The sequence below is a fragment of the Peromyscus eremicus genome, chromosome 4 (genome assembly GCF_949786415.1).
Source record: "Peromyscus eremicus chromosome 4, PerEre_H2_v1, whole genome shotgun sequence".
NCBI lineage: Eukaryota > Metazoa > Chordata > Mammalia > Rodentia > Cricetidae > Peromyscus > Peromyscus eremicus.
Window position 1 is genome coordinate 133,960,628 of NC_081419.1, and position 15,128 is coordinate 133,975,755.

At 43.0% G+C, this 15,128-nt stretch overlaps 1 non-coding gene across 1 annotated transcript; it reads left to right on the plus strand.

Annotated features, from left to right (window-relative positions):
- Positions 1-1,996: 1,996 nt before the first annotated feature.
- On the plus strand, positions 1,997-2,160 carry LOC131910190 (U1 spliceosomal RNA). The gene has a single exon (XR_009379046.1). It is a non-coding gene; the product is annotated as a U1 spliceosomal RNA (small nuclear RNA).
- Positions 2,161-15,128: the final 12,968 nt, after the last annotated feature.

Consider the following 15,128-nt stretch of genomic DNA (forward strand, 5'->3'; position numbering starts at 1 on the left):
CACTTGGGAGGTAGAGGCAGGAGGATCAGTTCAGGGTCATTCCAACTGCATACTGATTTCAAAGCTGGCCTGGGCTGCATGAGACCTTCTCTGAAAGAGAGAGAGAGAGAGAGGGATGGGGTGAGGGACTGAGATTATTTCTTCACTTTCTGATGTGGTCCAAAGAACAGCTGAGATCCTTCCAGCTCAGCAGAATGCACAAAATGGATTCAAAGAACTGGTATGCCCAGGGGCCATAACCATGTGTCCCTCAGGGCACCAATTCCCATTTGCCCTAACTTCTGGCTATGGGTCTGGACTCCCACACCTCAGAGACCATGAAGCAAGGAAGGAGCAGGCTTCTCACCAGCTTGAGCATCTCAGCAGCTGCCACTGGCAAGTGTGGATGTCACCTCAGCAACCAATTATCCCTCTGTAAAAACATTTCCTTTAGCTAAAAATCATAAATCTCCCCTTCTAAATGGCAGGTTGATTGTTGCCTCTGCTTTGAAGAGATCTGCACATAGCAAGTGGTCAGCTTTCACAGGCTAATGGGGGATGTGGGTCAAATACCAGGATCAGAGCCTAGTCCATTCATCACTGGTATGAAAAGAAGGTCATGCCAGGGACAGAGATGGCTACAGATCACGTCCATTCTAAGTGATCAGAGAATGCTGGTATCTGGAAACTGGAAGACTCAGCTCCTCTCTGCTCCACACACACTGAGCTGACCTCATATTAATTCCCTAAGGCAGCTTTGATACTCTCATCTCATGTTCCTAAAGTGGTCACCTCAAGAACTGATCATTAAAAAAGAAAGGAAGGAAGGAAGGAAGGAAGGAAGGAAGGAAGGAAGGAAGAAGAGCTGATCATTTTATTGTGAAAAAAATAAGAAAGTGAAGAAATAGAAACAAAGGGAAATGAGTAATGGAAAGCTAAGAGAAATCAGGAATGCAGTCAGTACAGAGACACTCACAGAACCCCATGTACTTGGAAACCACAGGCCAATAATGTGAATGAGCTTCCTAACAGTCATTGTGAAAAGGAAAATAAAATATATTGTGTGATCCCTAAAGCCAGCTAGAAGAAAACCATTCTCTAGGAAAATGCCTATCCCTATTAGGAAAACCAGGCTTCTGAGGTCCCAGAGCCTACATGGGTAGAATGAACAAGCGTTGTCCTCACCAAGACCCAGCAGTCAACCTCCTGGGCTGTTTCCCTTAATTCTCCTCAATAAAAACCTGCAATGCAATGCTAAGGTTTTTTTATTTAGCAAAACATGACCCCTGGGAAACTCTCCAACATTAAGCATTACAGATACAGATGGGGTTTCTAAGAAGCAGTTACATGATGAACTGGGTTTTCTAAAACTTTTTTTAGTTTTTTGTTTTGTTTTGTTTTTTAGTTGTACAAGTGTTTTGCCTGCGTGTGTTCAAGTACACCACGTATGGGCTTGGTGCCCCAGAAGGTCAGAAGGTGTCTGATCCCTTGGAGCTGGAGTTATAAACAGTTGTGAGTGGCCACGTGGGTGCTGGGAACTGAACCTGGGTCCTCGGGGAGAGCAGCCAGTAAGTGTGATGGACATGTTTATTTCTGCATAAAGAATTAAATTTTGGCTGAATATTTGGTTTTAAGATTTTAAAAATTGTATTATTTATTTATATTTATCTTAATATTCATTATTATTGTATTGCATGTGTGTTTGAGTGCCATGACACGCATGTGGAGGTCAAAGGACAACTTGTTTCAGAAGTCCTCTCCTTCCACTGTGGGATCCAGGGACTGAACTCAGGTCATCCGGCTTGTACAACATGTGGTTTTATCCACTGATCTGTCTTTCCACTGGCCAAATATTGGATACAGAAGGACACAGAGCATATTTAACATTTATCAGAGTCATCAATAATTTCATTTTACAATAACCCATGCTGAAAATACTACTTTATAAAACTATACAGCATAAAATTATAGAAGTGTATCTTTGGACTATTTCAGATATTGTTAAAAATTCTCTCCTATACTTACCTGGCAGGGGAGACACCATGATCAAGCAGGTGGTTTTCCCAGGGCGAGGCTCACCCATTGCACTTAGGGTGTGTTGACCCCTGCGATTTCCCCAAATGCGGGAAACTCGACTGCATAATTTATGGTAGTGGGGGACTGCGTCCGCGCTCTCCCCTGTAATAAAAAAAATTAAAAAAAAAAAAATTCTCTCCTGATTCCAAACCAAAATTCATTTAACAATTTTTTAATGAAATTGGAGTCAGCCACTTACACAACAATTTCAAACATTCTGACACAATATAATACAAAGTTATGCTAACTTGAGGGCTGGAAAGTTAAGAGCACTGGCTGCTCTTCTGGAGAAACAGAGTTGATTCCAAGCACTCACATGGCTGTTCATAACCCTCTGTGACCCTAGTCCCAGGGTATCTGATGCCCTCTTCTGGCCTCCCTCAGCACTAAGTGCACACATAACGCAAAGACATACATGTTAACGAAATGCTCATGCACATAAAATAAATAAGGCTTTAAAAAAAAAGTGGTAGACAAAGATATGTTAATTTGATAGTTAACATTCTGAGGAATGACAATGGGGAAATACTAACAGTCCTTGTTTTTCACAATTAAATCACTATGTTTTCATAAGAGCAGAAAATGTGCTGTATGTAGCTGGAGAGTTTTCTCCCCGGTCCGCCAAACCCCGGCAGTCTGACAGCTCACTTATAAAATAAACACACAGACACTTACATTATTTAAATTGTTTGGCCTAATGGCTCAGGCTTCTAGCTATCTAGTTCTTACATCTTAAATTAATCCATTTCTATAAATCTATACCTTGCCATGTGGCTCGTGGCTTACCGCATCTTTACGTGCTGCTTGTCATGGCAGCGGCTGGCAGTGTCTCTCTGACTCAGCCTTCCACTTCCCAGAATTCTCCTCTCTCCTTGTCCCGCCTATACTTCCTGCCTGGCCACTGGCCAATCAGTGTTTTATTTATACAGAACAATATCCACAGCAGCTGTAAAAAGACTGCAATTTATAACATAGAATAAACAGTCTTGTCTCTGAGCTAAGGTGTTTCAGACAACAATGGCTGGTTTTATTTCATGATGCGACAACATGCAAAGCACAGAGTTCCTATGTTGTGTTCAGAACCAAGACTACAGTGAAGCCATGCAATGCAACATGGGCAAGCACTGTCAGGAAACATCTGAGTTAGTGTGCATTTGATTTTGAATTACATTTTGGTTATTGAAAGTTCCAAACCCCTTTACTGTTGCCAAAAGTTTCACAGCCCCACATTCTGTTATTCAACTCTACATGGAGTCGTGACCTACAGTTTAAGCAGCTGGGACTTAGGAGTCACACTTGTAAGATGACTGTGAGTTCGTTTTCCATGGCTATAGGTGAAGAAGCACCCTATGCCATACACTGGACACCTAGACAGAATAAGAGAGGAGAAAGGAAAAAACTAGATAAGTCCCACCCGGCATTCCCTCTCCACTTCCTGCTCAGCCACCATGTGCCCGAGTAAGGAGTCCTGGCTGCAAACCACCACTGTTCAGCTTTTCCTCCCCTAATGGACGGTATCCCCTCACACCATGAGCCAAGAAAATCCTTCCTCTCTTACATCTCTTTGGTCAGGTATTCTGCCACAGCAAAAGGATAGGTAACTAAAACAAGGAAGCCTGAGAGGTTTTCTGGGATACCAGCAATGTATGTCAGTTACATGGATGCTTTATAAAAAGTCTTCTAATATGGGAACCTTTATGAAGGGGATACCAGGGGTGCCTCCTCCAAGTCCACCTCCATATCCTTGGGACTTTGACTCATGGTATGGATCCAGGGTCCCCCTAATTCTTCTCTACTGCCCCTTTCAGCCATTCCTTCTAACCCATCTACATTCCTTTGTGACTTCCCACAAACCCACAGAACAGCTCTCTCCCAGGGACCCACAGCTGCCATACTTGGCTGGGACCCAGCCATTCTGTCTATCCCATCTACATTCCTTTGTGACTCCCACCAACCTGCAGAACTGCTCTCTACCAGGGACTCCACAGCTGCCACACTTGACTGGGATCCAGATTGGGCAATGACAACTAAAGACCGGAACACCTACCCAACAAAGGCAAGACCAGATATCTGCACCAAGAAATACCACAAATGTACTGACTCCAGATGCCTAGATCCCAGCACAAAACACAAACAGGAAGAACCGAGACACTATGACTCCTCTAGAAGCCAGAAACCCTGTTGTAATATGTCCTGAGAAAACCAAATTCGTTGAAGCACATGACAGGAACTTCAAAGTAGCAATTATTCATTTGTTCAAAGACCTTAAAGAGGACATGAATAAATGCCTTAACGAAGACCGTGAAAACCTTAGCAGATGAATGAGATAAAACAATTCAAGATATGAAACTAGAATTTAACAAAGAAATAGACCCACTCAAGAAAAGCCAAAGTGAAATAAAACTTCAAATGAAAAACTCTAGAAGTCAAACAAAAAGCCCAGAGATCAGAGCATGGTTCGACCCTCATAAGAAAAGCATCTTCTTGCAGTAGATTGTGATTAACACTGAGACCCACAAATGGACAATGTTCAGAGAATGAGAAACTTGAGGGCACTCAACCCTAAATGGGGTGTCTTTATCAAATTCCTCCCTCAAGGCTCAGGGATCTATGTGGAAAAAGAAGTGGGAAAACTTAGAGATCCAACAGTGGTGGATGACTCCAAGGAAAGAGTATCTTCCAGGCACAACAGGACCGATGCACATAGGACTGTGACCAAAAAAAAAATGTTGACACAAAGTCTCCACCTGCTGAGAAGGAAAAAACAGTTTTGTTTTGTTGTGTTATTCAATGGAGTGATGCTAGGTATATCAATCACATTCTAAGGCAGGTCCCATGCCTAGAAGTTGTTGGCCAATACAAAAGAGACTTCATGTTTTTTATGTGCTTTCTATTTTGGTTTGGTATATATATATATATGTATGTATATAGTCTTATTGTTTTGTTTTGTTTTTTAATTTTCGTTTCCTGTGGGGGTCTTCTTTGAGAGAAAGAACATGAAGTTGGGTGGATAAGGAGATTAGCAGGATATTGGAGGAGTTAGGGGATGTCTTAGATACATCTGATCAAGGCTACATCTTGATCAGAAGGCAACAGGAAGTTGTCTGTTTGTTTCACTGGGGGTGGCTTGAGCATAGATGAACTGTCAAAGGCTGCCTCCACAGTGACACACTTCCTCCAACAAGACCACACCGACTCCAAGATGGCTACAACTCCTAATAGTGTCACTCCCTTTGGGGACCATTTTCTTTCAAACCACCACAGGGGAGAAGAAAGAATATGATAAAAAAAAACATATTGTATGAAAGATGTAAATGAAAATAATTTAAAAAGTGATCAGACATAATAGTACAGATTTTTAAACAAAGGCTCTTGGCCAGGCATGGTATACTCCCACTACTTGGGAAGCTAAGGTTGGCAGATTCTAAGTTCAAGGCCAGCCTAGACCCTGTCTTAAATAAACAAACAAATATATAAAATAAGGCATGAAGCTGGGCATGGTGACACATGCCTTTACCAATGGTTCTCAACCTGTGGTTCATGACCCCCTTGGGGTCAAACAATCCTTTTACAGGGGTTGCATATCAGATATCCTGCATATCAGATATTTACATTGATAATAATAGCAAAATTACAGTTATGAAGTAGCAATGAGAATAATTTTATGGTTGGGGGTCACCACAACATGAGGAATTATATTAAAGGGTCACAATTAGGAAGGTTGAGAACTCCCAGCACTTGGGAGGCAAAGGCAGGTGGCTCTCTGAGTTCAAGGCCAGCCTGCTCTACAAAGGGAGTTCCAGGAAAACCAAGGCTACACAGAGAAAACCTGTTTCAAAAAACCAAAACAAAAGACATGCTGTTTAGGAAGACAGGCTCTCTGCCTAGGCTAGTATTGGAGCTCTATCAGCGACTGGACCAGGACTCAGTCAAGACAAGTCAACTGTATCTGGGTCAGGACCCAGACAGTAGCAGCCACCTTATGCCATAGCTCAGCTTAACCATTGCTGTTCCAGAGTCTGACCACTTGGTGTCTCCACTGGACATGCTGCTCAACAGGAACCAGCACTCACTACTACACTCAGAATGCACCTTTCCCCTGAGGTGGAATAAGTCAGTTCTCAGCTCAGAGACACACTGAGAAACGCCAGCAACTGAATTTAAGTGGCAGCAGAGCTGGCTGGTAGGGAGCTGAGATTCAGACCCCAAGGAACAGGGCGCCCCCATGGGGGTAGACTAAGGCAAGTCTAATTTGAACACTTACCCAACCTACACAGTTCCCTCCAGCCCAGAACCAGTCTGCTAGCCAGGATCCTCTTTCCTTTTTTGTTCTTTGTCTCTCTCTCTAGGATGGAACAAGCAGGAAGCAGGGGCTTCATTTGTCTTGTAGAGCCTAGCACCCCAGGGCCTGGCTCAGAGCACATCACCAGCATCTGTTGAATGAAACTTGGACAACAATGCAGTACTCACATCACCCCTGCACAATAGAGATGGGTGGAGACTTCCTCTGGAGTCTGGGGCATCAGCTTCCAAGAACAATTACAATTGTTCCTTGTGATGTTAGAGGAAACCTTTACGGGGTAGGCACAGGCACCTGAGTGGAACTGAGAGCTAACGGTCTCAGTGGAGGGTGGAAAGTAGAAGGTATTGGTAGCCTAGTTAATGGACCGGACACTGGGCAGTTCCATTTCCCTTTTTTTCAAAAGTAAACAGCATGGTGAAAGGAAGGGGCAAGTTTCCATACCACCCTTTGATAGGCCCAAGGAAAACAGAAAATATAAATCAGCGGCAAGTCAGTAGAAACCAACGTGGGCTGCTCCTGCTGGTCTCCACTTCCCAACCACCCTCCATCAAGCCTAGGCAGATGATGGAGAACAAGCTGACCAACCAACCTGAGGCTTGTCTGGGATCCTGAGAAGGACTCTTGGAAAGACATAGAACATGCTTGGTGAATAAGGATGGAAGAGTCAAAACTGCAGATACTTTTGAAGATGGGAGGAGGGACAAAGAACCCGAGAAACAGACTTGGACAACCACACAGACACAGGCAGCTGCCCAAGACCCTCAGAGGATCCATTTGGGCACAGAGGTGGGGGCACTCAGGCAGACCCCCAAAAACAGTTCTACACAAGACCACCCCGTGCACATCAATCAACATTTCTATGTGTGCTGTCTCACCAGGGCCTAGAGTGGATCAGCATTATCCGATAGAACTTTAAGCAGTGATGGAAATTTCTAGAGCTGGATTTTCTGTTTGTTTGTTTGTTTGTTTTTTGAGACAGGTGCCTGTCCTGGATCTCGCTCTGTAGACCAGGCTGGCCTTGAACTCACAGAGATCCACCTGGCTCTGCCTCCCGAGTGCTGGGATCAAAGGTGTGCGCCACCACCGCCTGGCTCAAGCTGGATTTTCTATTGTAGGGTATTTGTACACTGTGTATTGCTGTGACTGTTGTAATAAAAAGTTGAACAGTCAATAGCTAGGCAGGAGGTATAGGTGGGATTTCTGGGAAGAGAAGGGAAGAAGAGAAGGAATCTAGGTGCTCAGGAGACACCAAGAGACACAGAGGGGAAACAGGAGGTGAAAAATGTAAGAGAGGTAACGCCACATGGTAAAACATAGATTAATATAAATGGGTTAATTTAAGTTGTAAAAGCTAGTTAGGAACAAGCCTAAGCTATAGGCCAAGCTTTCATAATTAATAAGAAGTCTCTGTGTCATTAGTTGGGAGCAGGCTGATGGGACAGAAAGAGACTTGTTTTACATTTTCCAATATGGCAGCCAGGAGCCACAGAGAGCTCCTAGCTTCCACATTGGATAGGACAGTCCAAGACACCACCACCACCACCACCCGTGAAGTGAGCAAAGCTACCCCTTGGTAGGTATTTCTGTATCCTTTCCTGTCCTTCCATTCTCTCACACTGTTGGGGAAGCAGGCTTAAGAGACCTCATCCCTTATTGTTTCTCCAGGTACCATTAGACAATGTTGGTGGGCTTGAATTTCATGTAAAACAAATATGTAAGATGCCTTTGGGGGCTAGGTATGTAGCTCAGTTGGTACAGTACTTAATTAGCATGCACAAATCCCAGGGTTCAATCCCCAGCACAACATAAAAAGACATGGTGGTGCATACCTATAATCCCAGCATTCAGAAAAGTGGAGGAAGGAAGATCAGAAGTTCAAGGTTATCCTTGACTACACAGTCAGTTTAAAGCTAGCTGAGCTACATAACACACTGTCTCAAAATAAAATAAAATGTTTTTTTTTTCTGTGATTGGATTCAATTTCTATCTCCAGGGCTCATTTTAATTTGTGGTAAATATTTACTCTAAATAAATGCAGGTTAAATGCGGTTGTGTGAGAGCTTCCCCTTTCTTCTTCCAGGGTTCATCTGAGTCTCAGGAGAGTTTCAGGTATGTGGCCAACAGCCAAACTGTTGGGAAGAGGGATAGGTTGTGGAATAATCTTTTTGTAAACTGTGAATATGTGTCATTCTGATTGGTTTAATAAAAAGCTGAATGGCCAATAGCTAGGCAGGATTTTTCAGGGCAGAGAGGACACTGAGAAGAAGAATGGCAGTGTAGCAGGTATCTCAGAAGGTCTTATTAATAAGATCAAACCTGAGGCCAGTTATTGGGGTGAACACTGGAAGGTCAGAGAGACAGAACAAGCCACAGCTAACCTCACCTGGCCAACTTCTCAGCTGGTCTTGTTTCCTCAGGCTGGAGGCCTCTGAGTCCTCATCCAGAATGAATCTCAGCTGAACTGCTGCTAAAAGCCTGAAAGCCTAACCAGCCAAATGCTTAACCAGCCAAATGATTCTAGTTTCTGGTCTCTATGCCTTATATATTTCTGCTTTCTACCATCAGTCCCTGGGATTAAAGGCTCACTTTCTGGGATTAAAGGCATGAGTCACCATGCTTGCCTGTATCCTTGAACACATGGATTTCTGCCTCTGGAATGCTAGGATTAAAGGCATGTGCTACCACTGCCTATCCTCTAAGTTTAATATTGTGGCTGTTCTGTCTCTGACCCCAGATAAGTTTATTAGCATGCACAATATTTCGGGGAACACAATACCACATTTCCCCTCTTTTTGTCTAAAATTTAAAAAAGCTTATAACTGATACAAGAAAGTTATATCCAATAAGTATATACAATATACACAGTCAAGATTACATTAACGATGTCTAGTCCATTAACATTTGACAGATTCAGACAAAAACTCCATTATATATATTAACAATGTCCAGTCCAGTAACATCTGATAAACTCAGACCAAAAAATTTTCATTACTTATCTTATTTAAAACAAGTAGTACCTTTTTAAAAGTAGATTCCATAATCTCCCTTTTTATCTTATCATATCCATATTCTCTTTTTTCTTTTCATAATACATTCAGTAGTCTACGTTTTGTATTTTTTTTTTTTTTTTGGTTTTTCGAGACAGGGTTTCTCTGTGTAGCTTTGTGCCTTTCCTGGGACTCACTTGGTAGCCCAGGCTGGCCTCGAACTCACAGAGATCCGCCTGGCTCTGCCTCCCAAGTGCTGGGATTAAAGGTGTGCGCCACCACCGCCCGGCCGTTTTGTCATTTTTATATCTTCCCCTTTTTCTTCAGTGTAGATTCAGTGATCTACCTATTTATCCTATTATTTCTTTATCTTTTTTTCTCAGAGTAGATTCAATGATCTATCTCATATCTTATTCTCTTTTTCTTTTTGCTTTCTAGGGGTGAAGATATCTTTAGGGAATCTTGAAAAGAAAATTTTTGGGTTAATTGTCAAGTCCTGTATCATTTGTCCAGTCTCTGCATAATAGGAAAGTTCAGGGCTTGTCATAAATCCTTGCTCGAGTAGTCTGTCAGGCTGGATCATCTCAGCTAGTCATCTAGAAATTGTCCTGATCAGTTTATAATCCAAAGTCGATTTTTCCATGGTGTTAATCGGCTTAATGGCTTTATCATAGTCCATGTGGAATCATCTTTGTGGGGTCCCGTCATCCTTTTCAAGATTTCAAAGTTGCTGTTAGGTGTGGTCATGGTTCCTTGTAGACTTTTTTTTTTTTTTTTTTTTTTTTTTTTGTGCCTCCTCTGTGGTTTGGAGCAATCACAGTCTGATAAATGTCTATCTCTCAGAACCATGAACATTTTTCCCTAAAAGAGAAAATCTTCACAGCAATTTCTCCCCAACATTTGTCTTGCCAAACTTTTCCAAACTGACCTTTGCTTATGCTTTCTTGTAACACAATAGTCCGGGCAATTCTTCTCTGAACAAGCAGTAGTAAACCCTTTGTCCCAGGTAGCAGCATCACCGCAGTCACCAACACGATGAGAAGCCAGCAATTCGGAGCAGCAGCTGCTGCCTCCATGGTCCCACCACTGTTTGTGGCTCAGCCCCAGCCAAAGCTTCTCCTAGGTTGGCCTCAAACTCCGGATCGTCCTGCCTCTACCTTCTTCAGTAAATCCCACCAGCGTGTGCCACCACAATCAGCTGAGGCCACAGGCAAGCAGATTTTTCATGAATTCATACCACGAACATTGGGCACCAGTTGAGAGGAGATGCCAGGAGAAGCAGGAAGGCAGGATAGACAGGATGTAGATGGAGTAAATGAGCCTCGGGGCAGCACCTAGATGACTAGAAATGGGTTTAAGTTATAAGAGCTAGCTAAAAACCAGCCTAAGCTATCGGGTGAGCTTTCATAATTAATAAGAAGTCTCCGTGTGGTTATTTGGGAGCTGGATGGCGGGACAAAGAAATCCACCTACAGGGATATATGGAAACTTAGAGGCCACTATTTGTGCTAGCATCTAACTCTGACCTATGCCCTCATCTCCAAGCATATAATCATGGTCTATTTTAGTCTCTGAGTTATAGGATTCCTGCCACCCCTACAAGGACAGAGGAGCAAGGCAGAAACCCTCCTCAGAGGCCCATGCCTGCCCACACGCCTCCATGCCTCCTGCTCATGACAGATATAATAAAGACAGCTGGTATTTATCAAACATCCCTTAGGTTCCAGGTGTAGCATTTTAACAGCACTAGCCTAGTTGGTCTGGCCCAAAACCCACAGGGATACATGCTTTGTTACTCCTTCCCATTTGAGAAACTGAGACATAGAAAAGTATAGTGGCTGGAAAAGCTCAAACAGAAAGTCTATTCTCCTCTCCCCACCCCCTCTAAGATTTACTTATTTGGGGCTAGAGAGATGGCTGAGTGGGAAAGATTGGTGCTCTTGCAGATGACTCTGGTTTGGTTCCCAGCACCCACACGGCAGCTCACAACTATTAATAACTCCAGTTCCAGGGGATCCAACACTCTCTTCTAGATTCCTTGGGCACCTGCACATGGATGACACACACACATACATATAAGTAAAAACACATCCTTGAAAAGAAATAAAATTGCCCACAGGGAACAGAGAGATTAGCATAGAGAAAACAGGTATAGAAGCTGGACTAACCTGAGTGTACTTTAAGACTGGGCTATGGAATAATACAAATGTTCCGTGTAATTATTTAAACAAAATTGAACTGTAAGTAATCCCTAGAACTTGAAAGCAAAACGAAGCAAATGTACCAAACTATGAATAAAATTGATGGTGAAAGTGTTTAGAGAAGAATTATTTCAAATTTTAAGCAGAATTTGATTCTATATTCCCATCAGAATATACCCAAAAGGCAAAAAAAAAATGATTTTAATCTTAAAATGTCTCCCACAAGCATATCATTAATAAAATCATTTTTATAGATATCATAAGATGGAGAAATGAATCTAATGGTAGCATTAAAAAACAGGTTTAGGGTTAGGGATTTAGCTCAGTGGTAGAGCGCTTGCCTAACAAGTGCAAGGCCGTGGGTTCAGTCCTCAGCTCCAAAAGAAAAACAAGTTTGGGGCCAGCAATGTGGCGCACTGGGTAAAGCTGTTTGCCACCAAGCTTATCACCTGAATTCAACCCCTAGGATCCATTTAGAGAAAGGAAAAAGCTGAATTCTATGAGCTGTCTCTTGACTTCCGCATGTGATGGCACACCTGGGCATGCAATTACACATACAATGTAAATAAGTAAAGATGTATATTTTTTTTTAAGCCAGGTTTTTCTTTACTGGGGAAGAAGAGGTAGAAAGACTGTAAGAGGCAGAGGTTGGGGAGGATTGGGGCTATGTTGTGGACATGACAGGACCACAGCACTCATGAACTCGCAGCAGCTGTGGTCGCCTGCACAGGACCTGAGCAAGATCAAGCCAATCAACATTCCAGCAGGGAGAGTAGAGAGGCACACAAGCCCCGCCCCCAGCAGAGGAGCTGCTGGCAGCTGATGGCTGCTGGAGAAGGGAAAGCCAGTTCTGTTCTTTCATTGGTTTGGTTTGGTTTGCTTTGTTTTTATAGCTGTGGCCCCTGGTAAACTGACCATCCTCCAGTGAATGGCTCCACACCCAGGTATATATGGGTGCCTCTGATTGGACTCAGTAGGGCCTTGAAACAACAAAAAAAAAAAAAGCTGTAATGTTTGGAAGGGGATATGGAAAAGGGATCTCACTATGTAACCCCACCTGGCCTGAAACTCCACACATAAAACAGATTGGCCTTGAATTCGGAGATCTGCCTGCCTCTGCCCACTGAATGCTGAATGCTGAGATTGAAAGCATGCATCACCACCATGCCCAGTCTAAAAAATATACTTTTCAAAAATCAGGTTCTTGGCACAAGAAAAAAGAAACACAAAAACAAAACCAAGCCAGGCTGATGGTACAGATCTTAATCCCAGTTACTCAGCAGGATGCAAGCAGAAGATTGAAGGTTCCAGGCCAGACTGTGCAACTTAGTGAGACTGAGTCAAAAAGAACCAGTGACAGAGATGGAGATCTGTGGTAGGATGGTCACCTAAATGCACAAGGCCCTCTGCAAAAATAAATAATCAAAAAGTTAAAACACCATAATCCTAAACTGAAAGTTAAAATATCAGTTATGAGTTCTGGATTGCTGACAATTTCTGATACTCTACCTATTGAAAGGGGATAATAATACATTTTATTTATTTATTTTTTGAGATAGGGTCTCTACGTACCCCTGGACGGCCTGAAACTAGCTATGTAGGTCAGGCTGGGCTCAAACTCACAGAGATCCGTCGTCTGAGTACTGGGATTAAAGACATGCACCACTGCTGGGAATGGTGGTACACACCTTTAATTCCAGCACTCAAGAGGCAGAGGCAAGTGGATCTCTGTGAGTTTGAGGCCAGCCTGGTCTACATAGCTAGTTCTAGGACAGCCAAGGATACACAAAGAAACCCTGTCTTGAAAAAACAACAACAACAACAACCACAGAAGAAAGACAAACAAAGGGGCAAAGGCCAGAGAGTCAGGGGGTCAGGGGGTCAGGGGGTCAGGGGGCTAGGGGGTCAGGGGGCTGGCTCCTGCTATGTCTAAGCAAGAAAGATCAATTTCAGCTGGGGTAGTCAAATAGAAAAGGACTGGTTGGGTTGGCAAGAGTTGGAGACAGATGATGCGGGGCTGAGGGAAGGGGAGGAGAGAGGGGGAAGAAGAATGGGGTGTGCAGCTTTCTAGTTTGGGCAATTAGGTAGGCAGATGGTGGTGTCATTCACTGACTGAGAAGGGAAAAGAAGAGGAAAAACAGGTCTGGGAGTTCAGTTTTGGAGCTGATGTTATGAGTGAGTGCCTGAGGAATGTCTGGAAAGAGATGTGATGTTGATATTGAGGTTATGGGCTAGGGCTCAGACCTCATTTCCCCTCATCCACCAAAATCCAGGCAGAGTTTCCGCCAACTCAGAAAACAATGTATATACAGCTCCTCCCTGCAACTAGACCCCTCCTCTCCAAGTTGGCCACAGCCCCTTTTAAACATTCAGATATCAGGTCAGATGTCACCTAAACAGAAAATCCTTCCCCAGGATCCAAGCTACAATCAGTGTCCGGACAGCTAAAGATTCACATTGGTCTGATTTTGTCATGATGGTATTGCATAAAATTAACTTCCAGAGGAAGGAGGGAGAGAAGAAAAGTTGGCTAACAGATACAAAACTGAGGTTAGAAAGAAAGAATAAATCCTTGTTACTATAGGGTTGCTATAGGTTACTATAATAAACAATAACTCATATATTTCAAAATTGTTAGGAGAAGGCTCGGTTGATAGAGTTTGTGTATAAGCTTGAAGACCTCAATTCCATCCTCAGAACCCATGTAAAGGTGAAAGGACAGAAGTGACTCCCCAAGGCTGTACTCAGACCTTCACACGTGTGCTGTGGCACACATGCTCCACACACATTATACACATACACAAAATAATAATAGATACATAATTTAATTTAAAAATGAAAACAAAATGGAAGGTTCCTGAGTACTGACACACAAAGTTGATATCTAGCCTATACACACACATACACACACACATACACACACACACACACACACACACACAAAGGAGGAAAAGGAGAAAAATTTTTAATATTCTCACCAAAAAAAAAAAAAAACCATGTGAGGTAAGGGATATGCTAACTGTCCTGACTAGATCATAGAATACATGAAATTTCAAGCATCAATAACAAATAAAAAAAAATGGTAAGCTTCCAGGAACTCAGTGCACATAACAATGAACATTGATTTCTCACCCAGGGGTCTGTGGGTCAGCTGGGTCAGGCTAGGCTCCAAGCTTTGGGTCATGCATAGTTGCCTCACATGTCTGTTCATCTTATGTCCAGCTGAAGGACTCCCTGATGCCTGGTGTTCTCATGGCCAAGGACAATTGCTCAAGAGGTGGAAAGGGAAACACTCAGTGACTTGGAGGAGCTAGCTGCTGCCATTTCCACACATATTCTTTTGGCCCAAGCAAGCCACATGACTAGGTCCAGTATCAACAGGGTGAGGAAGTATACTCCTCTCGAGCTGGGGAGGGTTAGGTGAAGTAAATATTTGCTGAGCAATAATATAATCTACCAAATGACCCCAATTCTTTTTTTTTTTTCTCCTAGAGAGCCACAACACAGAGCAACACATCCCTATGGAAATACTATCTTCTATGAATGAACAGAGAAAATGTGCCTTTTAAAGCAAGAAGATTC